The 24,345-nt window shown below is 38.9% G+C and overlaps 1 pseudogene; it reads right to left on the bottom strand.

Annotated features, from left to right (window-relative positions):
- Positions 1 to 23,718, bottom strand: part of LOC102949224 — a 67,862-nt pseudogene extending 44,144 nt beyond the window's left edge.
- Positions 23,719 to 24,345: the final 627 nt, after the last annotated feature.

Raw genomic sequence — 24,345 nt, 5'->3', positions numbered from 1 at the left:
CAAAAGAAACAAGATGTGAAAGCATTTGGTAAACTGTGAAAAGAGTATGAAGAGAAATAAGGTTGTTACAGTTAAATTTTCAAATTTTGTGTCCCAGAATTTTTGTGTGTGTGTGAATGTGTGTCGGTATAGGATGAGCCTTAAGCAAATTTATGACTCTGGCAAGAACTTTTCCTACAGGCCAGCCACTCTCTTAAGTGTCCTTATTCAGTCAGTCTCTCTCTATATGTGGAACAACCTACATCTTCCCACTGTATGGCTCCTATGACAATGCAGTATTCAGTGACATAGCTGAATAATTCAGTTTGAAAAAGCTCATAGAGGACACATAGTAGGGCACATATAGGAGGTCATATATTCTATTAAGTGCTCAAATTAGCCCAGTGCATATAATTATTAATAGCCTACCAACAGCCAATGAAAAAGACGGTACATACCATCATCTGTGCTGTGCATAAAACAGTTCTGGAAGCCTAAGTAGAGATATGAAAACTGGATGATATTCATCTCTAAATTTAATGCTGGGTCCCTAAGGAGAAAAGCATGTAAAGCAATTAGAAAAGGAAGTCAATGGGGGCTAACAGATATTGTTTATGGATAATCCAGAGTGAAAATTGTGACACAAATGACACATTTGCAAAAGAAAACAACGAAGGATTCTAAAGGACAGAGGTATGTATTAATTAAAGTGAACTGCATTGCATTTATGAAGAGTTTAAAAAGAGAGACAGAAGTCTGGATTACCTAATCTAGACTAAGGAACTTGCTTAAAAACCACCCACCCACTGCAGTGTTCCCCATGATGAAGAGTACATCAGGGATATTGGCTTTCAGCTCTAGAAGCTCACTGAGGTTCACAGGAATGATCCAGGTAGTCCTCTCCCCTTGGAATGTCAGTCTTGTCTTATTTGGATCTTCAGCCATTCTCTGCAGAGAAACAAAGCCAACAGGTTTTCAAGTAAGGCTGCTGAACTACATGCCATGAGTATATCTACTGCTCTGGTTGTCCAAAGGGCCTGATGGTCATTTTAGCTTTCTGGGTTGACCTAACTTGTAGTGATCAGGAAAGGGTGTCCTTGTGTGAAACTACCTAGATTGCTAATATCCATGTGGGCACCATTGAATAAACATCATTAGGAGTACCTGGGTGGCTCAGTGGGTTAAGCATCCAGCATCTGACTCTTGATTTCAACTCAAGTCATGATCTCATGGTTCATGAGTTCAAGCCTCATGTCAGGCTCTGCACTGACAGCACAGAGCCTGCCTGGGATTCTCTCTCTCCCTCTCTCTGTCTCTCCCCTGCTGGTGCACATGCTTGCACATGCTCTCTCTCTCTCTCTCAAAATAAATAAATAAACTTTAAAGCAAACGAACAAAACATCATAATAGGTATCTATCATCAACAACTATAGAGTGGAACAAACTCTACCTATATTGTGAAATGAGTTTCTGAAGAGGAGGCAAAATGTCATAGTCTGATTAAAGGGTCAGGCTTTTTGTTCTAGTTCTGCCCTAACAGTAAGTCAAAGGGGCCTCATCTTTGGGGATTAGGCATTTTGGTATGACAAAAATTGCTTATAGGCAAAATTATCCTTGAAAGAATCTCTTAAGTCATTCACTAGTTATAGTATAAATTTTTTTTTACAACTCTGTCTCTCATATATACATACATATTTACATTGTGTGTGTGTATACTCTTTAAATAGTGAGTCCAAAATCTCACACTCTGAGGGGGAAGTGGGGACTGTGACACTTTAGGAAGCCAGTAGAATCATATCCCTTACCTCATGCTCTCTTCTGAGTATAGTCATGGAATGGAGTGATTAGTTAACCACGCTATTTATATTATTCTTTCTCTCTATTTCTCCCCACTGAGTTGAAATCTCAGAGGCTAATAGTAAGAATAATGTAATTCCATTGTAAGTATAATTTTACAAAATATCTTTAACATATCTCACGGTGTAGCTGTGTGACCTTGAGTAAGTTACTAGACTCGCTGAGCTCAGGATCTTCAAATTAAGGGGTGAACCAAAGCATCTTGGAGGTCCTGGCAGCACCACGCTTAAAACTATTTATGGTGGAGCTGAACAAATTTGTAACAATGGGTTATCACATTGGACACACTTCCAACTTTAATGTCTGAAACTCAGTCATTCCATAGCGTAATGCAAAAAGGCTTATACCATGTCATGTTATGGGACAACAAAAGTAAAGCATCTTACTATTAGTTCAGGAGGGGATCTAGGTTCCTGGAATAGAGCCAAGGGATGGAATTCATCTTCATTATACAGTTTGGTACACACCTCAACAAAACAAAACCAGATACAAATTGAACTTCAGAGTTACTGAAAGATGAACATGAATTTCTAAGTAGGAGATTTCAGAGTCTGGGCCATACCTCTGACACAAAATGGAGGTGCCAGAGCCATAGGGTGGCCCTGACTAGAATTCTTCCCTCCCTCAGAGGGCTGTAATGGTTTCGTGGGTAGGTTTACTGCCTCTGGGATCCCTCTTTTGGCATCAGGAGCTAGGTTTTAAGCTTCTACGCTGGGTCTCAGGTATTATTAACAGGTATTTATTTGCCATGAGCATGAAGATGCACCACTGTTTACACCTCTTGTAGTACTTGTTGTGTGTGTGGGGGGGTGATGGTAAAGCCAGATCGAGGCACAAAAAGTTGTAATGCTTCTGAAGGAAAATGCTTCTGTGGTGATTAGCCTCATGAAAATTGTAGGCCTGCTAACTTTTGAAGCTTTTTAAGACTCTTTACTCCTTGAATTCACTCTTTTACATTACAGAACAGAAAATGAATGCATTTGGATTTATGTGGCTATTTTTCAGTCAATCCCAACTGAAGTGGAACACCAGATACTTACTTTTTCTTGTCTATTCACAAAAGATCTGTCTTCTTTTCATTTATTTATTAAAAATTTTTTAAATATTTTTATTTATTTTTGAGATAGAGACAGAGCATGAGCAGGGGAGGGGCAGAGAGAGAAAGGGAGACACAGAATCTGAAGCAGGCTCCAGGCTCTGGTTGTCAGCACAGAGCCTGATGCAGGGCCCAAACTCACGGACTATGAGATCATGACCTGAGCTGAAGTCTGATGCTTAACCGACTGAGCCACCCAGGCGCCCCTTCATTTATTTATTTAAATTCAAGTTAGTTAACATATATATATTATTGGCTTCAAGAGTAGAACCCAGTGATTCATCACTTAATACAACATCCAGTGCTCTTCCCAATGAGTGCCCTCCTTAATGCCCATCACCCATTTAGCCCAGCCCTGTATCCAATATCCCTACAGCAACCCTCAGTGTGTTCTCGTATTTAAGTCTCTTATGGTTTGCCTCCCTTTCTGTTTTTATCTTATTCTTCCTTCCCTTCCCCTATGTTCAGCTGCTGTTTTTTCTTAAATTCCACAATAAGTGAAATCGTATGTTATCTTTCTCTGACTGACTTATTTCACTTAGCATAATATACTCTAGTTCCATCCATATTGTTGCAAATGGCAAGGTTTCATTCATTTTGATCGCTGAGTAGTATTTCATTGCATGCATACACACACACACACACACACACACACACACACACACACATACACCACATCTTCTTTATTCATTCATCAGTTGATGGACATTGGGCTTTTTCCATAATTTGGCTACTGTTGATAGAGCTGCTATAAACACGGGGGTGCATGTACCCCTTCAAGTCAGCATTTTTGTATCCTTTGGATAAATACCTTATAGTGGAATTGCTGGGTCATAGGGTAGTTCTATTTTTTAATTTTTTGAGGAACCTCTATACTGTTTTCCAGAGTGGCCGCACCAGTTTACATTCCCACCAGCTGTGCAAAAGGGTTCCACATCTTTGCCAACATCTACTGTTTCCTGAGTTGTTAATTTTAGCCATCCTGACAGGTGTGATATGGTATCTCATTGTGGTTTTGATTTATATTTCTCTGATGTTGAGTGATGTTGAGCATCTTTTCATGTGTCTGTTAGCAATGTGGATGTCTTCTTTGGAAAAATGCTTGTTTATGTCTTTTGCCCATTTCTTCACTGTATTATTTGTGGTTTTGGGGTGTTGAGTTTGATAAGTTCTTTATAGATTTTGGATACTAACCCTTCAAAAAGATCTCTCTTCTTGATCCACGCAACACTTTCCTGATCCTTTCATTCCACAAACAGTTGATTCCTTAGGAAGTAATGCAAGAATTTAAAACAAATTCATTGGTCAATTCATAAAACACCAACCTAGTACTAGTACTCACAGTCCCCAAGGGCAGGGGGACTATGGAAGGAGCTATGGAAGAAGTAACAGAGCAGGTCCTTGCCTTCAAGGGCTCTGTAATGGGATGGAGCAGAGAACAAGGTATTCCATCACTGAACAATTAGAGAAAATTACAGGGAATGTGCAACCATGCTATAAATAGGGTCTTGTTAATGTGTCATCCAAATCCCAGGGGATCATGAAGGAGGTCAGAGGAGGGTGGGGTCAGCCAGCTAAGGCTTCCACTCGGAGTGAGGTAAATGGAGTAGTTAACAAAGTGATAATTAAAAAAAAAACAAGGGGCGCCTGGGTGGCGCAGTCGGTTAAGCCTCCGACTTCAGCCAGGTCACGATCTCACGGTCCGTGAGTTCGAGCCCCGCGTCAGGCTCTGGGCTGATGGCTCGGAGCCTGGAGCCTGTTTCTGATTCTGTGTCTCCCTCTCTCTGCCCCTCCTCCGTTCATGCTCTGTCTCTCTCTGTCCCAAAAATAAATAAAAAACGTTGAAAAAAAAATTAAAAAACAAAAACAAAAAAAAGATGGCTATTATAAAGAGTGATATAGCATGTATCTTTAATGAAGTCCTGAGAAGGCAAACTGCATTTAAGACTTTCTATACACAAATAAAAATAAACTGAAAATCTGAGTTTATTTGGGTATTGTTGAAGATATTCTGAATTATTGGCATGATTCAAGTCCCAAACCATTTTATCTTAATTTTCAGGACACTTCATGCAGAACAAAAGTAGTGTTTTTAGCCTGAATTCACCGGTCACTTACTTCAATTGTGACTTAATCTTTTCATTCCTGTTTGTCCTATTCTTGTGTAGGCACAACCGAAGGGTCTGGGTGGTTTGGAGACCTATGGTTTGACTTCATCTATGGAGTCAAGGAGACCTCGGTTCTAGTTCCTGCTTTAACAGGTACTAACTGAGTTTGTTAAATTAGGAAAATAAAACCCATCTCAAACATTTAAATCAAACAGGTTTGTTTGATTTAAATATGCAAAAGGTATGCACAGTATCTGACACACAGGAAGTGCTACAGAGGTGGTGGCTGATATTTTTACCTATAAGGTAATTTTCTACAGACTTAAGGAGGGATTTGGATTTTCTGACAATGCTGTGCATGATAAAGGAACAAATGACAAATGGCTAAATGTGGGGATCCAAGTGAGTGAGATAATAATATCTATTTTTGTATAGGTAGGCTTTGTCTCCAGGAAAACAATCATGTAGTATTAGGTTAAATGATATGAAGTTGCTATTTTTGTGGGCCAAAATGGTGCAATACTGGTCATGCATATGGTTCAACATAATAGTATCTTGCCCAGGATTCCAAATGGCTGTAGTTTCTAAAGCTTTTCAGATCTTCATTACTGGCCTAAAAGCAGATTTTTTCCCAAAGACTTTTTGGTATGTGGAATTAATTTGTGTTCTTTGAATTATTTTTGGTCAACCAAAATTATATAAAATTAATTTTGCCATAAAAAATGGGAAAACACCTTAATGGAAACCTTGTTGATATTTAACATTCTGAAAACTTAATATATCTCAAAACTATACCCTCCCCCACCCATACCACACACTAAATCACCTTTTCCAATTCCCTTCATCTTATCTTGTTTCTTAATCTCTTAATTTTGAGGGTGACTTGGATTTCTTCCTCACTATATCCTTTATTGTCTGGAGGTTATGATTCTGGCAATCCCATTCCTGAAAGTCATCTTTCTGGGTCCATATCTTCCCAACTGGTCTAGGTCCTCATTCCTTCACATATGGGAGATTGCACTAGTCCATGCCCTCATCCCCACCATGTCTTTCCAGGCTTATCCTTCTTACTGGCAGGTGCCAAGAATTTTCCCTTTGAAATACTATTCCCGTATTACTCCTAGACAATGACTATATATTGGTTATCAGCTTTAGTTGTAAATTCATCAGCCAAGAATGATATATTTTTATTCTCTAATGCTTCAGCCACAACAATTTATTAGCTGAATCTTGGACATTTTTCTTTTTCCTACTTCCATGCATTTTCTTACATGGAATTTTCTACTGGTCCCTCTTCACCCATTCATTCCTATCATTTCTTTTAAGACCTAGCTCAAAACTCCCCTTCTCCAATGTTTCCTTTGTGTCTCCCCTTCCTACTCATTAATTTTCTTTAGTCCATGTTCCTTCAAAACTGATATACATGGTATAGGGGATATATTGAACTTTTAATATTTTGCTTTTCAATTATTCTTTTATTATTTCTTAGTCTATATTTTATTTTCTTTCTTTAATAGAGTTTGCGTTTCTTGAAGTCATGGACCATGTACTTTACTTCTTAGGAAAGTGCCAATTTAGGGCTATAAACAGGATAGATGTTAAAGGTTTATTTAAAAAATACCAACAGTGGCATTCAACAACTTTCACTGGTTAGAAAGGTCAAGATAAGGGTATTTTAGAAATAATTGAATGCAATAGATGATTTTATGCAAGCATTCATCCATGTACTAAATCAACTGAAATAAATTTTTAAAATTTAACTTACCACACAGAAAGTTTTTCTACTTTCTACAATTGGGTGGTATCTAGTACAGTGGCACAAGTGACCTGGTAAAGAAGAGATCAATTTTAAGGAATGATAAAAAAAATATTACTTATTTGTGCTTCATTTTTTTTCGATGAGATAGCTTTATGAGTAATTGGATTCTTGTTTCCCAAATCAGTCAAATGGCTCTTCGGAACACAGATATTCATCACAAAAAACTCTTGTGATTACATATTCTTCCTGAAGTATCACAAAGCTCTCCATAATTTTTACAACCAACTCTTCCTACCTTACATCCCACCCATGCCCAAATTCATGTAAACTGCAACCCCATAACATCTCATATGTGGCCCTTTGTTAAGCTTTTCTTACATAGTCTTTTCTCTCTGACATGTTTTCTTAGGGAAAATATGTCCATTTGTCAGGGCCCCTGCCCCCTTTTCCATGGGGTCTGCTCTAACACCCCAGCCAGAAATGTACCACTCACTGTCTGGATCCTTCTGCAGGCCTATCACCAACTATGCTAGAGTAGGGTCATTTAGGTATATGCTTCACCTCCCTCATTAGATCTTAAGTTCCTGAAGAAGGCAAGGAGTGTTTTAGATGTTCACCAACCCTTCTAGTACAGCACAGTGTTCAATAAGTATTGATTGTTGATCAGTCAACACTTCTAAAGTATGATGGACAAGGTAAGGAAATCATTATATTTTTATGAAGTATATTCAAAATTTGCAGCTAGTATAAATGATATTTATGTAGTGGTTTTAATAACATGAAAAAATTCTTATGTTATAGTGTTAAAATTGTATATAGAATATAAAATCATATATACAGTAGCCACAGTATTGGCTAAAATAAGAAAACAAAAACTATGCATAGAAAAGACTGAAAGGGAACAGAAGTATCTGATTGTGGTTGTTTCTTAGGGACAGAAATATGAATGAATTTTATTTCCCTGTCTTTTAATTTTGTTTTGCATTTTTCATAATAAGAACATGCTAGTTTTGTACTAAAAATAAATTTAAAATTATCATGTTCAAATACAGTTTAGAAATTTCAGAAGCAATATAAATGTGTGGATTGGATAAGTTTAAACATCCAGAAGGGTAAAAGCTTGCTGCCAGTGGGTCATGGGGAAACTTGGTTAACAGGTATACTCTTTTTTTTTTTTTTTTAAGAACAAGAATAGTTTAGGAAGAAACTGCACAATCAAGAATGGATTCAGACTCCATAATCTATCTTTCCTTTTGCTAAGAAGAATGTAGAAGTATGTAAATTAAGAATCTCTCTTTGGAGTAGAGGAAAGGAGCTGAAATGTCTAAAACATAACTACATGGCATGAAATACAAGTATTTAATAGGCAAAGGACAACTTCTTTCTGATAAACTATAAGCAAACATTAAAGGCTAGAGAGAACTAGTATGAGACTTTTTGTTTTGTTTTTGTTCTTGGCCACATAATCAGTGACAAGTCTACAAGCACTAGGAAAGGCCCACCACAGGAATGCTAATAGTACCCACTGCAGAAATTCTTCTGATTCTAAGAGGAAAAAGGATGGCAATTACAAAAAAATGTTTTTCCTTGGTCTTGAAGAGAAAGACAAAATTAAATGAAGTGGTGATTTATATCAGTTGACCATTTTAAAAGGTATATGTGATACCTAACTGCATTTCTTTAAATTTTATGTTATTGTTTTCCTTAAAATATAAACATGAAGGTTATCAGTGTGGCTAGCATTTATAATTCTAGAAAGAGCTCAAACAAATGGATTGTGAACCAAAATATAATCTGCAAATTATCCACACTCAGCATAAGGTTATCTACTTCATCAGTTTGGCCAAATTTTACAATGCCACCTCCTGATGGTTGTTATGTGAATTACAGACACAGAATCTGAGAACAAATAATCCATCTCTCTAAGACTGTCTGTGCATATTAAAAAAAAAAAAAAGACAAATCACAAGATCTCTGCTTTTAAAAGCTCTCACTTCCTCACTAGTGTGGATTATTTCATTGGACAAAGATTATCCATTCAGGTTGGGTTAACATAACTGCAACCATAAGCCAGAGTTTTAATAGTACTTCATAAGAAACTAAAAATTTTTGAGTGAAGAAGTTGTTGAGAAACAAGGGAAAATATTAGAGAATTTTTATATACCAGTTACCATAACATTTAAGTTGCATTTTTACTTTGTTTTAGTCTACATCTTTCATCATAAAACTGAATTTCTGTCTAGGTCTGTTTACTGAAAGGGAAAAGAGCTTTCTTACAATATTTAGAGGTTTGCTTTCACAGCTTTCTTCTAAGAACTGGACCAGTTATCTTGGAAGTGATAAGTTTGTTATAGAAAACTACATTTGTTAACATGTTCTTTTTGTGTGCGTGTAGAAAATTGTGTTTGTTCATAAATTCGATAGTTATTTCATTTTGGGAGACAGAATTGCTTCAAATGGTTTTAAATAAACATTTTTCAAATAGCATAACCCCTAGATGAAAGTCAAATACTTCACCAGTAGCCCAACTGAAAGCGCAGCTATTGTTCTGTTTTAGAGAGAAATATGGCTGTGTTGGATTTATTGCTAGATGGCAAGTTGTTTCAGTTGTGGCATATAACCTGGCTGTAAATGTGATGGTAAAAGTTTAGCAATTGAATCTCTGGGGAAAAAGCTCTAACTTATAGCTTCTATTAATTTTAGGAGTAAAAATACTTTCACCATGGCTGATATGCTTCCAATGTGATGTCACTGAATGTGGATCTGGGAAGAGATGCACATAGCATACCACTATGTGGTATTTCTACCATGTAGATAAATAAACATACATAGCCTCAAGAGCATAGATAATAGTAAAATCATTAGAAAAATATGAATGTTGATACTTATTAGCTTTTTAAAAGAATATTATTTATGTAAAGTCTGTTTAATTTTAATAATGGCTGTGTTTAAAGACTGGCTCACAAAATCCCTCAAAATTGAATATTTGGTTCTCACAAGCCAATACAGACCTGTCCAGGGCACTACTGAACAAATCTAGCATCTGTACTATCAAGGTTTGAGAGGAAGAAATCTGATAAGCTGCAGCATTAGTTCCATAACTGTTAAGGTGATGATCCAAGTGTGGGGTAAGATCTGAATAAGACCAAAAAGTTTATGGCTGAAAGACATACACTATCACCAATGCCCATCAATGGTAACACATTGTCCAGTAACACATTGTCTTAGCCTTCATGTTCCAAACACAATCTTCTAACAGAAGGAATTTCAAGGGAAACTATGGCTATTCATAATTTTCTTTCCACACACTGCTTTCAAAGCTTAACCTCTGTAGAAGTTCTTATTCAGTATATAAAAATAACATTTTGTTTCTTTAAAAAGTCCTCTAAACTCTAGTGAATGCTTTGTTATTTTTGTTGTGTTTTATTGTAGTATGGTGTCAGTTACTTAAGAAACATTTGGGAAGTATTTATACACATAATTTGCCTCTTACTCAGGGTTCACTAATTTCAAAATGTGGTGGACAACTAATTTCTGTTATAAACTTCTGCTTTCTTATTTCACTTTCTTTTCTTGTCAGACTGGACTGTTCTTGTTTTAATTTAGGGCAAGGATGGGGTTGAGAAGTTAAGATATATTAAAATCAATGAAGGAATCTTGGTTGATATACCAATCTCTAAAAAGACCCTTTGCTATGAAGCACTGAATCTGACAAAATGAAAGTTTAGAAGCACAAAAGATTTCAAAGTTGGTGACCTAATTGGAGTACAGTAGACTACGTATTGTTGGATCCCATTGGCTAGTATCTTGTTGAAGATTTTTTCATCCATGTTCATCAGGGAAATTATTCACCACAACCAAGTGGGATTTAAATCCTGGGATGCAGGGCGGGTTCAATATCTGTAAAAAAAAAATCAATGTGACACATCACATCAATAAAAGACAGGACGAGAACCACATGATCCTCTCAATAGATGTAGAGAAAGAATTTGACAAAATATAGCATCCCTTCTTGATAAAAACCCTCAAGAAAGTGGGGATAGAAGGATCATACCTCAAGATCATAAAAGCCATATATGAAAGACCCAATGCTAATATCATCCTCAATGGGGAAAAACTGAGAGCTTTCTCCCTAAGGTCAGGAACACGACAGGGATGTCTACTCTCACCACTGTTATTTAACATAGTATTGGAAGTCTTAGCCTCAGCAATCAGAAAACACAAAGGAATAAAAAGCATCCAAACTGGCCAGGAGGAAGACCAACTTTCACTCTTTGAAGATGACATGATACTCTATATTGAAAACATAAGAGATTTCACCAAAAAAACTGCTAGAACTGATCCATGAATTCAGCAAAGTGGCAGGATATAAAATCAATGCACAGAAATCAGTTGTATTCCTATACACCAATAATGAAGCAACAGAAAGAGAAATAAAGGAATCAATCCCATTTATAATTGTACCAAAAACCATAAAATACCTAGGAATAATCCTAACCAAAGAGGTGAAAAATTGATACACTGAAAACTATAGAAAGCTTATGAAAGAAATTGAAGACACAAAAAAATGGAAAAATATTCCATGCTCCTAGATTGGAAGAACAAATATTGTTAAAATGTCGATACTACCCAAAGAAATCTACATATTCAGAGAAATCCCTATCAAAATTACCCCAGCATTCTTCACAGGGCTAGAACAAACAATCCTAAAATTTCTATGGAAGCAGAAAAGACCCCAAATAGCCAAAGAAAACTTGAAAAAGAAAACTGAAGCTGGGGACATCACAATCCCAGATGTTAAGCTGTATTAGAAAGCTGTAATCATCAAGACAGAATGGGACTGGCACAAGAAGAGACACTCAGATCAATGTAACAGAATAGAGAAATGGATCCACAAATGTATGGCCAATTAATCTTTGACAAAGCAGGAAAGAATATCCAATGGAATGGAATAAAGACAGTTTCTTCAACAAATGGTGCTGGGAAAACTGGATAGTGACATGCAGAAAAATGAACCTGGACCACTTTCTTACACAACACACAAAAATAAACTCAAAATGGATGAAAGGCCTAAATATAAGACAGGAAGACATCAAAATCCTAGAGAAGGAAGCAGGCAAAAACCTCTTTGACCTCGGCTGCAGCAACTTCTTACTCAACCCATCTTCAGAGGCAAGGGAGAAAAAAGCAAAAATGAACTATTGGGACCTCATCAAAATAAAAACCTTCTGTACAGCAAAGAAAACAATCAGCAAAACTAAAAGGCAACTGACAGAATGGGAGAAGATATTTGCAAATGACATATCAAATAAAGGGTTAGTATCCAAAATCTATACAGAACTTATCAAACTCAAGACCCAAAAAACAAATAATCCAGTGAAGAAATGGGCAAAAGACATGAATAGACACTTCTCCAAAGAAGACACCCAGATGGCCAACCGACACATGAAAAAATGCTCAACATCACTCATCATCAGGGAAATACAAATCAAAACTACAATGAGATACCACCTCACACCTGTCAGAATGGCTAACATTAACAACTCAGGCAACAAGAGATGTTGGCAAGGATCCGGAGAAAGAAGATCTCTTTTGCACTGCTGGTGGGAATGCAAACTGGTGCAGCTACTCTGGAAAATAGTATGGAGGTTCCTCAAAAAATTAAAAATAGAACTACCAGCTATGACCCAGCAATTGCACTATTAGATATCTATCCAAGGGATACAGGTGTGCTGTTTCAAAGCACCACATGCATCCCAATGTTTATAGCAGTGCTATTGACAATAGCCAAAATATGGAAGGAGCTCAAATATCCATCGATGGATGAATGGATAAAGAAGATGTGGTATATACATACAATGGAGTATTACTCAGCAATAAAAAAGAATGAAATCTTGCCATTTGCAGCTATGTGGATGGAAGTAGAGGATATTATGCGAAGTGAAATTAGTCAGAGAAAGTCAAATATCATATGACTTCACTCATATGAGGACTTTAAGATATGAAACAGGTGAACATAAGGGAAGGGAAGCAAAAATAATATAAAAACAGGGAGGGGGAAAAACATAAGAGACTCTTAAATATAGAGAACAAACAGAAGGTTGTTGGATGGGTTGTGGGAAGGGGGAATGGGCTAAATGGATAAGGGGCATTAAGGAATCTACTCCTGAAATCATTGTTGCACTATATACTAACTAGGATGTAAATTTAAAAAATAATAATAAAATTAATTAATTAATTTAAAAAAATACTAACTAGGATGTAAATTTAAAAAATAATAATAAAATTAATTAATTAATTTAAAAAAATCTGACTTGGAGTACAGTAGACTACATGGGATGCTTATACTAACATCTGTACCCAGTCACATTACGCTCTTACCTGTATGGGATGAAACCTGGTTTTGGTGTTTCCTACGCCTTCTACTGTGGTAACAGCAGCCCCATACAGAGAGCAGATGGGCACCAGGTACGCTGTAACTGGATAGTGGCTGTGATAGCATTTTGTAAAGAAAACACATTGGAATCATAGGGAGTGACTAGCATAATTCAGGGAGTCTAGGAAAGTCATGGGACTATATTTCTCTGAGAATACAGAGAACACTAGATAACAAAACAAAACAAAACAAAACAAAGTGTAAGTTCCTATAAGTGTCCAGGAAAGAACTTACATATGGCTGGCATCAAATGGTAGAGAAAAATGGAGAAAGAAAAATGAAGAGTTTTGTATAAGACCTCCAAGAGATCTCTCCCCCCACCCCATTCTAGGGAGAAGAAATCTTTTACTTTTAAGATTATATATTGTGGATTATATGTTGTGGATTATAAATAAACCACAATGGGGTAGTTTAATCCATTTGGTTTTCAACTATGCAAAGCTTTTAAAAATACAGATACTTTGGTTGCATGTTAGCCCAATTAAATCAGAATCTGTGGGTGGGATCACTTCATCGCTTTTTAAGGCTCGTCAGCTGATTTCAACATACGGCCATATGTGGAAGCCACAAGTTTATGCCCTTATCTTGACCACCTCTCCTACAGTAGAGTCTGTATTAATGACAAAGTGGATGTGGTTAGCACAAGATTCTCATCTCACTGTTTGGAAATGGGGTCCAGACCTCAGTCCAATTTAGCTTTTTATTCCCACTCAGGCTAAGTGGGAATGGGAAATTGTCTTTAAGTCATGGGAAATTGTCTCTGTCCCATGGAATGCTTCCTCTATTCTCCCACCCAGGAAGACAGTAAGCATGCAGTTCTGGAAGAAAAGACAGAGTGCTGTTCTTGGCTCCACCAGCCTTTTGAATGATCAAAGGTGTTTGGAAACCAGCCAGCTGGCTGGCTGGTTGGGGACCCTGGGAGAGTGCATGATGTACAGGGCAAGAGTGTGCAGCAGATAAATTTTTGTTTTTTTTATGTCCTCCAAGTCCCCCTCCCCCATTAAGTTTACTTCCTCTTAATCTTACCCCCCTCTCCCTTCTCTCTCAACTGCTCTTCCAGTGTTCATTGCTCTCCTCAGCCTTATCCTCATGCCTCATCTGGAAAATAGAAGCATGAGCCCCCTCCACTCCCAGCCCACTGCTTCTTACCCAGAGTTTCAGTCATTGCCCTGTGTTCTTGGCCAGGAGGGCAAGAGTCCTTCCTCCTCTTCCCCTGTGCTCTGACTCCCATCTATTCTTCTCTCTCCATGGACCTGGTTCATCACCAACAGTTCTCTTAACCTCTTCCTTTCTAGAGTCTCATTTCCCTAAATTCCCTTGGATTTAAAAGTAAATTCAAGTGTTTGCTCTGCTACACAAAACAAAACAAACAAAACAAAACCCAATGTCTCTCTCCAGCTACTGGTCCATCTTTCTTTCCCTCCTTAGTCAAGTTTCTTCAGGAATTGTCCACAACTTCCTGGCTTTCCAGCCATTCCGGTGCCATCTGTATCTCATCTTCCAGCCCCATCTCTCTGCCGCCCTTGGTCCGGGAGCAATCTAATGGCACTGGGCCACTCCCTGGTATCTCATACTATTGATCGCTTCTGTCTTCTTGGAACTTTCTCCACTTGATGTTCCTCCTTCAACTCTGATTACTCCCTCTTGGTCTTCTTTGTGGGGGTGTCTTTCTTTGTGCATATCCCAGTCTGTGGTTCTACAGTGTCCTGTACCTATAAGCATAGTATAAGGTCTCATAGTATGCTATGTTCCAGATGGCCTGGGTCTGAAAACCTGCCTTCACCACCAGCTGGCCCATATGATCTTGAGCCAGTTATTCAACTTTCTTTGCCTTGATTTTTTTTTTTCAGTGTGAGTGATAGTAATGCCTATCTCAAAGATGTTCTTCAGACTAAATATGATAATATATGTAACCTACTTTGAACGGTGCCTGGCATACAGTAAGCATTAGAAAAATGATAGCTATTTTTATTATCATTTTTAATATTTATATTGACAGCTTCCAGTAAGTTATAGCTCCAGATGAGACCTCTTCTCTGAATGACAGAACTCTTTATCTAGATGCCTGTGGACAATCCCTCTTGGGTATCCTGTAATTACCCCAATATGATGTGTTCAAAGCTAAACTTACTACTTTCCCTTCCTCTGCTCCCCCTCTCCCGTGTTCCCTAATTTGTGAACAGTACCACCCAGTGACTTAAGACAAAAACTTGGAATCACACCAGACAACTCCTGGTTCAGAACCACTTTCAATTATAGTGAGCAAATTTACATTTTAGGCCAAGGTAATCTGAGACCTCATTCAGCCCTTCCAGGCAAATAACTCCTCTTAATATATGTCAAAGACCTAAATCTTCTACCAGGACAATGTATCACTTCTTTGTGTTTAAGCCATTCTTACCTGACCCCCACTCTGAAATCTCTTGCTTAAAAGCAAAGAAGTATTTGTATAGAAATAGATAGCATGGCCCTGAGAGACTGACACACAGGACAGATACACTCTGATGGGAACAAGGTAATGGGAAAGATTTGGAGCTTAGGAAGTTGCAGGGTGAGCAGGCCTGGAGGTAGAAGAGAGGGGGAATGCCTGTGGACAGGAAAAGTAGGAGGCTCTGTGTCCTTCCTAGATGTGCCCAGGGCAGGGCTTGGCCCAACACAAAGGATACTGGACCTTCCTGGACTTGGACTTGTATCTTGACACCATGACAGTGCAGGCGCCACAGCCTTCTTCCCCACAGCTGTACTTGGTGCCTATGAGGCAGACTGGAAAGGGAGGAGTCTAGGAATAGAGGGGCCCAGGTCACTGCTTTTCATGCTCTTCTTCCTCAGATACTGATAACAAGTAACATGTTTTCTTGAGTCTTTCTTGTTTAGAGAGCTGTTCCTTTTTTTTTTTGGCATATAAATGAGTTCACTGATTACAGATGAGAATAAATCCTCACTGACTCACACTGCCTTATCTGCAATCCTCCAGGCCAGATTCGTTTCTGATGCAAAATTTTCCATATTTTACAAAGGTAATAAGGTAGCATTCCCAGTGGGTCTACAAGGCAGCGCCTTGTAATCAAACACATTAATATTTCTGCAATGAACCGTAGGGATATTCACACTAAGTGGGATACATGAAGACTACCAACAGCCTCATGAGACATCAGGGTTTATATTCAAATGAGGTATAAAAAAAGCTTTTGAATTCAGAGTTGTGGACAATGGGTCACTGTGGAGGTGGTGGGAAATGGTGCATCAGAAAAACTTAGAAAATCCTTCTGTGAGGCTTAACTTTCCCTGCTCAGCAATGTATGCTTTTACCTCCTTATTGGATAGGGAATATTAATTTAATAACCATGGTTCCTAAACTGGTAACATCAGCAACCACTGTGTACATCTTCCCTACAAGATGTTTGCATTTTTTCATAAAGAGGGACAAATAGTATATGTAAACCTCCTGCTTTAGGTTCTATAAGAATCTATTAGAATTTGCTTTGGACCTTTTTCAAGTGAGGTTTAAAAAGGATTTTGTGGGTGGAGGTCATAATTGGCTTGGGCAGAGGTTAAGCTAATTTCATCTTGGAAATTGCGGCCCATGAAGAGATAATAGCTGGTCAGGACACCCCTGGAGTAAAGAGCTCAGAGATTGTCTGCGGAGGTCTGGAGGAGCCCCCCCTCCTCTGTTCTTTTGTCCCCAGTCTGAGCCAGTCATTTCTGCACAAGTGGGTCAAGCTTTCCACCTTTAGGCAGGGGCTCAAAGTCAAGTGCCATTGAACAGGGCATCGAACAGGGCAGAAAAGGCAAGAAACCCTTTCTCTGTGACTCTGGTGTCCTGAAGTTTCCAAGTAAAGGAATCTAGTTGTTGTCTGGCTCAAAGACAGAGGCTACTTTTGAGTTTTCACTTTGTCAGACCTTAAGATAGCTCTGTGATGTACATTTTAACATTGCCTTGAGTGAAAAGTGAAAGATGGATTCAACCAGCTGTTTTCTCCTTTGGTCACCAAATAGCTAGTTTGAATCCTCCTTCCTCCACCCCCACCAGATGTGCCAGACTCAGTTACTTACAATTCTGCTGACTCATTCTGAATCTCATCATTAGGTGGGGTTGCCAGATAAAATGTAGGATGCCCAGTTAAATCTGAACCTCAGATAAGTAACAAGTGATATTTTAGTATAAGTATGCTTCATGTATTCAAATTTAACTGGGTATACTATATTTCTATATGCTAAAGCTAGCAACCCAACTTAGGTCAAATACAAACAATAATATATCAGAAGTTTATTTTGAGGGCCTTTTAAGCAGAAGAGCCCAAAGTGTCCTCAAGATAAACAGCCCTGCAGCATATCCAGAAGAAGCTACCCTGACACTAGATACTAGCAGCCAAAGTGTACAGTTGACTCTGGAATTTCCAACGGGAGCCAGTCTTTCATTAGTGAGTAATTGTTTCCCATGGTGAGGGAGCATAAGGCAAGCTGCTACCTCGCAACATGCCCTTGGGATAAGTGTGACATTCCTCAGGCACTCCTGGCTGCCCAAGAGCAAAGAAAAGGACAGAAAACAAATGGTTAAACTGACAGAGTCTCCATCTGTTTACAAATGTCTTAGTAATATTACAAGAAAAGGGCAATCTTGTCAGTAGCCTAATCTCCAGGAACTCCCTACTATTTTTAACGATAATGCTTCGCTAGAGGGAAAAACAACCTTAGCTTGATAATAGCTAGGCCTCCAGTAATCTGTAAATATTCTTTAGCATATGGAAATCCCTTTAAGAAACTTCCTCTTGACTTTACCTTCCCCCAAACTCCACAATATATAAGCAGTCACTCTTCACAACCCCAGTGCAGCTCTTTATGCCCACAGGTCCTGTCCCTGTGCTTTAATAAAATCATGTTTTTGCACCAAAGACATCTTCAAGAACTCTTTCCTGGCTGTAATCTCTGAACCTCACCACCCTACCAGCACCAAACTGCATCATCCTATGCCAGGAAAGGAATGTGCCATTGGGGTCAAACTTGGTTCTTTGCCTCAAGGACCTCACTTCTCCTCTGTCTCTTACCACACTCTCCCACTCCCTCACAGCTCTTTATTTCCACCAGAATAAATTTCTTTTAGTTCCTCAAAAGCACTACATTCTGACCCATCTGACCTTAACTCATACTGCTGACTGGAATAGCTTCACCCCCCTCCCCCCCACCTCCAGCCTTCTGTTTGCTCAGCAAACTCCTACTCAACCCTCATTTCTTCCTTCCCTCCCTGTGAGAAATAAGCCCACTGACCCAATCAAAGGACGGAGGTGGAGACTTGGAGCACAGTGAAGTGAGGCTTTAATCAACATTCTTGCAAGAGCAGGTGTCTGATGGACAGGCACACTAGGGGTAGAATATGGAAGGGAGATAGGGATGCCTACAAACAAATTTTGTTCTTTGTGTCACTGTGTTCCATCTTGGGAATGATACCTAAGCCAGGCTCCAAGTCAGCAGCAAACTGGGATCTTGTGGGAATATAAAGTTTTTATATTATTGGAGACCCATCTTAAGGAAAAGCACGCGATTATGAATATAAACTGGGCACAAGGCTTTGGAAAGGGCCATGGAAATCCTGTGAAAAGTGAAATAGGCTGGTGCTGATGTGTACATGTGGGGTGCTGGTTCTGGTGGAAAATCTGTTCATTCACAAATATTTATGAAAATTACCTACTTGAGGAACAAGTTAAAAATAAAATCCCTGACTGCATCCCAGAAATGCTGCCTCTATAATCAGAGGTTGGAGCCTGGAAATATCAGGTGAGTCTTATTTACTCAGAATGACTTATTTATGATATTAAGCACCAGAAAGGAATGGACAGAGGGGTCACTGGGGAGACGGGCCAATGGGAGGCTGGGGGTGATTATGCGTAGGGCTGGTTCTGGCCATGCTTACTTGGGAGTGCATGAATTTTCAGCTTGCTCCTTATATAGATGAATTTCTTCATTTTAGGATGTCCAGAGAAAGCATGATGGATTTAGAAGTGATATAAAAGGGAAGTGACAGGGAGTGCTGACTAACACTGAGATTTTGAAGCTGGTAGATGGGAGATGGCATTCCCAGTGAGGGAGGACTTAGCCTGTTTTGATTTTGTTTTGTTTTGTTTTTTAGTGATAAGTCCAGGTGCTGGAATAGTGAGTGGAATAGGACATTAGGGGACATTACTGGCTAGAGTAGTAAAATGATAGGTTAGGAAACCAGACTGCAAGGGGGTAAATAGTGAGAGACCGAGTCTGGAGAGAAAAATGCAGCATCAGGTACACATAATTTCTTAGATAAGTTTGGCAAGGAATTAACAGGGAGGAACAAAGTAATGTTTTTAGATGTGTATGTTGGGAGGCAAAAAGACAGAAGTGGGGAAAGAAGTGATGATGACTGGATGTTTTTATTTTAATGCTCCTGAATGTAAAACTGTCATCAGCTAACCAGGGGACTCAAAAAGTCATAAAGTTATTTCTAAAGTTAGCATACTCATGTTTCACTGGATGATTCTTTTGGTTTTGCTCAGGTGAAAAACAACAACAACAACAACAACAACAACAAATAAAGCATAAATCTCTCTTTTTGGATGTATTCTGTCAGCTCCAACTAGATTCTACAAATCGAACAGAAGGGTATTTACCTTGAGCAAATACAGGGTGACTTTCTTCAGAAGTATTAGCATGTTCACTTTTTGCGACCCAATCCAGATTGATTACAGTCAAATATAAGGATATGGACTTTCCTTGGGTAGAATAGATTTACTTCAGGACCAGCATTCTTCTCTGTGACCTACATTATGAAATGAGAAAAGAAATGTTATGGCAATTCTATCCATTGTTTTGGGGACATGTTTTTTTTTTGACAGATGGTGGTTTCACAAGGGAAGAAAATAACAAAGGAAACTTTTCTAACAGTTGGATCCAATTTTAAAGAAATTATGGAGCATTATTTCAATGTCTGTGAATTTTCCAATATATATGACAATTATAAGTTCTGGATTGTTTTTTCTTACAACTGTAAGGTTCCAAAATTGACTCAGGTAACTCGTGGTCATAGGAAGTCCTAGAAAAAGTTAGCCAGAGATTTCTTAACAGAGTCATGGAGGAGTGTGTTATAAAGGGAGCCCCTCCTGCTCCACACTTTGCTTCCAGCTCCCTAGTGGAGTGGAGGTGCCACTATCTGAAGGAAGAGCAGAAGGGAGCATGAATCTGGTTCTGCCTCTCATGTCACACTCCTGGCTGCTACTGCCAATAGATCAAAGCTGGCACATGAGAGGAAAACTGTCTGCTCTCCCTGGCCAAGGCAGTTATTCTGCTGGGTACAGTCAGGCAAGATTAGAAAGAAGGGAAGAGAAACTTACCAGGAAGTGTAGAAACCCAGAAACAGAAGACAGCATTCCACTAAAAGTGTTTTTTACTTTTCTCACCCCAGAAAAAGGCAACAAATCACATTATTCTTCATACGCTGCCTGCTATTTCCAAAACGCTTTCTGAGTCCTCAGAAGATTTACCCAGTCAGAGATGAGCTCATCACCCCTTCACTCAGAATCTTAGCATGAGGAGGGGGCTAAGTATGGTGGTATCTCAGAAACAAAGCATTATTTCCAAAGGTGGGAACAAGAAAGGAGGAGGGAGTGATGGTGTGCAAGCCAGAACTACTATAACTTCCTCCTGTCTCCACTATAAGGAGAGGACACAGCCGAATGGCACTATTCTGTGCTATAAAGACATCCATATACCTGAGACAACATTCTAGGTAAATAGACATCCATATACCCGAGACAACTTTCCCCAAGTACTTTAGTTGCCTGAGGAGTACAACACTTGATTTAATGCTGTCTCCTTCAATCATGACATGGCTTCAGGTTCCAAATGAAGAAAAAGGAAGGCAAGATTAGACTCTGGGAAATTAATTAAAGCCTGCCAACTGCAATTTTGACATATTTGAAATATACAGTACCTCCAGACATTTAAAATAAATATTTCAGTAATCATATGAGAAATACTGGTCATACCAATAGCTGCACTCACAAAATTGTATGGGTACATCCTGTTTCCTCCAGTAATTTATAGACACTCAGGAAATAAATTCCTTTTTAGTAAGTATATGAAAAGGGGAGAAACCTAACCAGTAACTGGAGAGATACAAGAAAGCTCCCCCAAGACACCATGCCCATTAGATTAGCAAATCCTAGAAGGTCTGATTATAATAAGTTTTGGCACATTAAAGATTGGCAAATCATCTACTGGCAAGGAGACAGCACCTGTCATGCAATGAACTGTGGGGAAATGTAACTTGTGCAGGATTCTGGAAAGCCACCTGGCAGGGCCTATGAAATCACTATGGTACAATCTCACTTAGAGATTCTTTTGCCAGTATTGGTGAGGAGACACATCGTAGGATGTTCACTGAAGCATTTCTTGGGGGTAGTGGGGAACTGGAAGCATCCTACATGTCTACCACTAGGGCACTGGATAAGCAGAATGAAGGAGGTGCACACCCGGGGGAACTAGCATGCAGAAGTAACAAGCCAGGTCTTCAAAGAGCAACATGGATAAATCTTAAGAACAGTGGTGAGTCATAAAAAGGTATTTATAGGTCACAATACCATTGGTGTAAGTTAAGAATACACACACACACTCATGCATGTTATGCCCAGAATTCGTGATCCCCAAAGACCACCAGGGAGCCGAGTCTGATGCAAAAGCAAAAGAGCCTTTATTCGAGCTAGCTAGAGCTCAATCCCCTACCTGCACCAACACAGCGGTGAGATACCGGGGAGAGAGAGCGAGTTTCAAAAGCACAAAGGTTTTATTGGGGTCTAGGGGCAGTTGGAAGGGAATGGCTGTGGCCTCAGCCAATTGGCTGGGGAAGGGTCGTGGCCTTGGCCAATTGGCTGGGGAAGGGTCAGAGTCCTGTTACTCAAGGGGAGGAGGCGTGGTCGGCCGGCGTAGGTCCGCCCCTTCAATGCACAGGTCAAACACTATATATTTCAAACATACATTTATATTTCTAAATATTCATGTGGAAAGTAGATGGGAAGGATATATATTTAAAATGCACAAAAGTGGATGTTTATGGGGGAAGGAAATAAAGAGAAGATAGGACATAAGAAGAAAAAAAAATGAAATAATATAAAACAAAAGAGAAGCCTCGTCCAGACCGTGATGATAGTGTGCCATGGACAGACGAGTGTACTTTGCTCAACTCTATGCCCCTGGGTCTAAAGGAAGGAAAGATAACCACAAAAAATAACCAGTTTCTTCAAATAAGTTTATGATTTCCTCCTCCTTGGCCATCTGTAACTTGTCTTAGAAGTTTGTAAGACAGAAAAGGGTAAAAACAGCAAAATATTGGCTGTGATTTCAAAAGATTGGAGACCTGGAGAGGGAATAATCATTCTAATGTGATATTAAGGAAGAAATGGTTTTATTTGCCAACAAAGGAAAAGCAGAAAAGCCCATTTTCCTCACACTCAGAAAAATTTTTAGCTTTTGATTTACTACAAACTGTCACTCAGAAATTGTTTTTCTGATGTTCCAGTTGGCTTCAGGTCATTCAAGATCCTGATCTACTTGTAAGCATTATTGCTAAACCCAGGTTTTTTCTTTTCTTTCTCTTTCACTTTTTGTTGTTTAGTTCATAGGTTTCATAAAAATGATGTTTCTCTGCTATTTGACAGGCAAAAATCCCAAGAACTTTTGTCTTGATTAAAGTTGTGTTTCTTTCTTTAGGGAAGAACATCAGTAATCTAACACAACTGAGGCTTGAGAAGCAAAAACATTAACACCAAGTTATTGTCCAAAATAATTTTCTATTTTAATATTTTACTAGTTTTTTTTTTCCTCTAATTGTCCCAAAGCACCTCGAACCTTTCATTTATTCATTTTGCTCATTCGAACAACTAGCACAAGCTAAGTACCAGAGTTGCCACATCTCTTCCAAAGTGGAGAAGGTAGTCTATTTACTCCATTTTGGGGGCAGAGATGCTTGAGCCTCTACGTTAACTGATTAGTCTGAGGAGATTAAGACAAAACAAAATCATTCTTTGCTATTATCAACCCCCATGTCATATATGCCTTCTACTAAAATAGCATTGGTGAACTCAAGTAGAGCTAATATCTGAATAAAGGGGGAATGACCTTAATTTTTCATATCTGTGTCAGATTTGACTTCTGTTTTATTATAACAAATAAAATGAGAGTTCCTTACTGATTGCAGAAGAAAGCAAAGGCCCTCATGCTTTAATACTTTGCACCAAACCTTGAACTAATGATCAATGTTCAAGCTCATACTACCAAACATGACTTGAAAAAGATAGAAGAGAGAGGATAAAGACATAACAAATGGCATTGTAGTGAAAAAGATTAGTTTAGCTTTTGTCCCTGGTATACAAAAATTCATATTAATCATCTCATAAACTTACCTTTCTTCCATTCACACACACATACACAAAATCAGCTCATCAGAATTGGGAACAGAAGCCATAGTACCAGGGGGGAAAAAATGCCTCCACCAGAATAGAGGTCTCCCCCACCCCTACAAAGAGCAGATATGTTAGAGCAAAAATCTGAGTGCCTATCAGTCTTGGGAAAGCCCACCATGCAGCATAGGCTGACATGGAGTGATTTATAGCCACACTGCCAGACCAGGAGCACCAACCAGGGCTCTCTGCCAGCCTGCCCACAGGGACTGTGAATGGCTCTTGGCGCACCCTGTCTCCTCCTTTAAGAGTCAAGTCAGTGTCTTTGCCTGTCCCTTTTGGAGTCTCACTGCTTTCTCTAGGGGAATTTGTTTAAAGCCAGGGACTGACAGATAAAAAGTGAGTTTTAAACAGGCTGTTATCTAACCAATAGTATCTAACCATTGATCAATACAAGGCTATTAAAACTCATAAGACTTGAGGTGCCTGGGTGGCTCAGTTGGTTAAGCATCCAAGTCTTGATTTTGGCTCAGGTCATAGTCTCACAGTTCATGGGAATGAGCCCCATGCTGGACTCTGCACTGATAGCACAGAGACTGCTTGGGATTCTCTCTCTCCCTCTCTATCTGCCCCTCCCCTGCTTGTGAACATGCTCTTTCTCAAAATAAGTAAACATTAGAAAAATTTGTTTT

This window comes from Panthera tigris, chromosome C1, assembly GCF_018350195.1.
Source record: "Panthera tigris isolate Pti1 chromosome C1, P.tigris_Pti1_mat1.1, whole genome shotgun sequence".
In the NCBI taxonomy this organism is placed as follows: Eukaryota; Metazoa; Chordata; class Mammalia; order Carnivora; family Felidae; genus Panthera; species Panthera tigris.
Note: the sequence above shows the minus strand (reverse complement) of the source record. Positions and strands in the feature narration are given on the sequence as shown.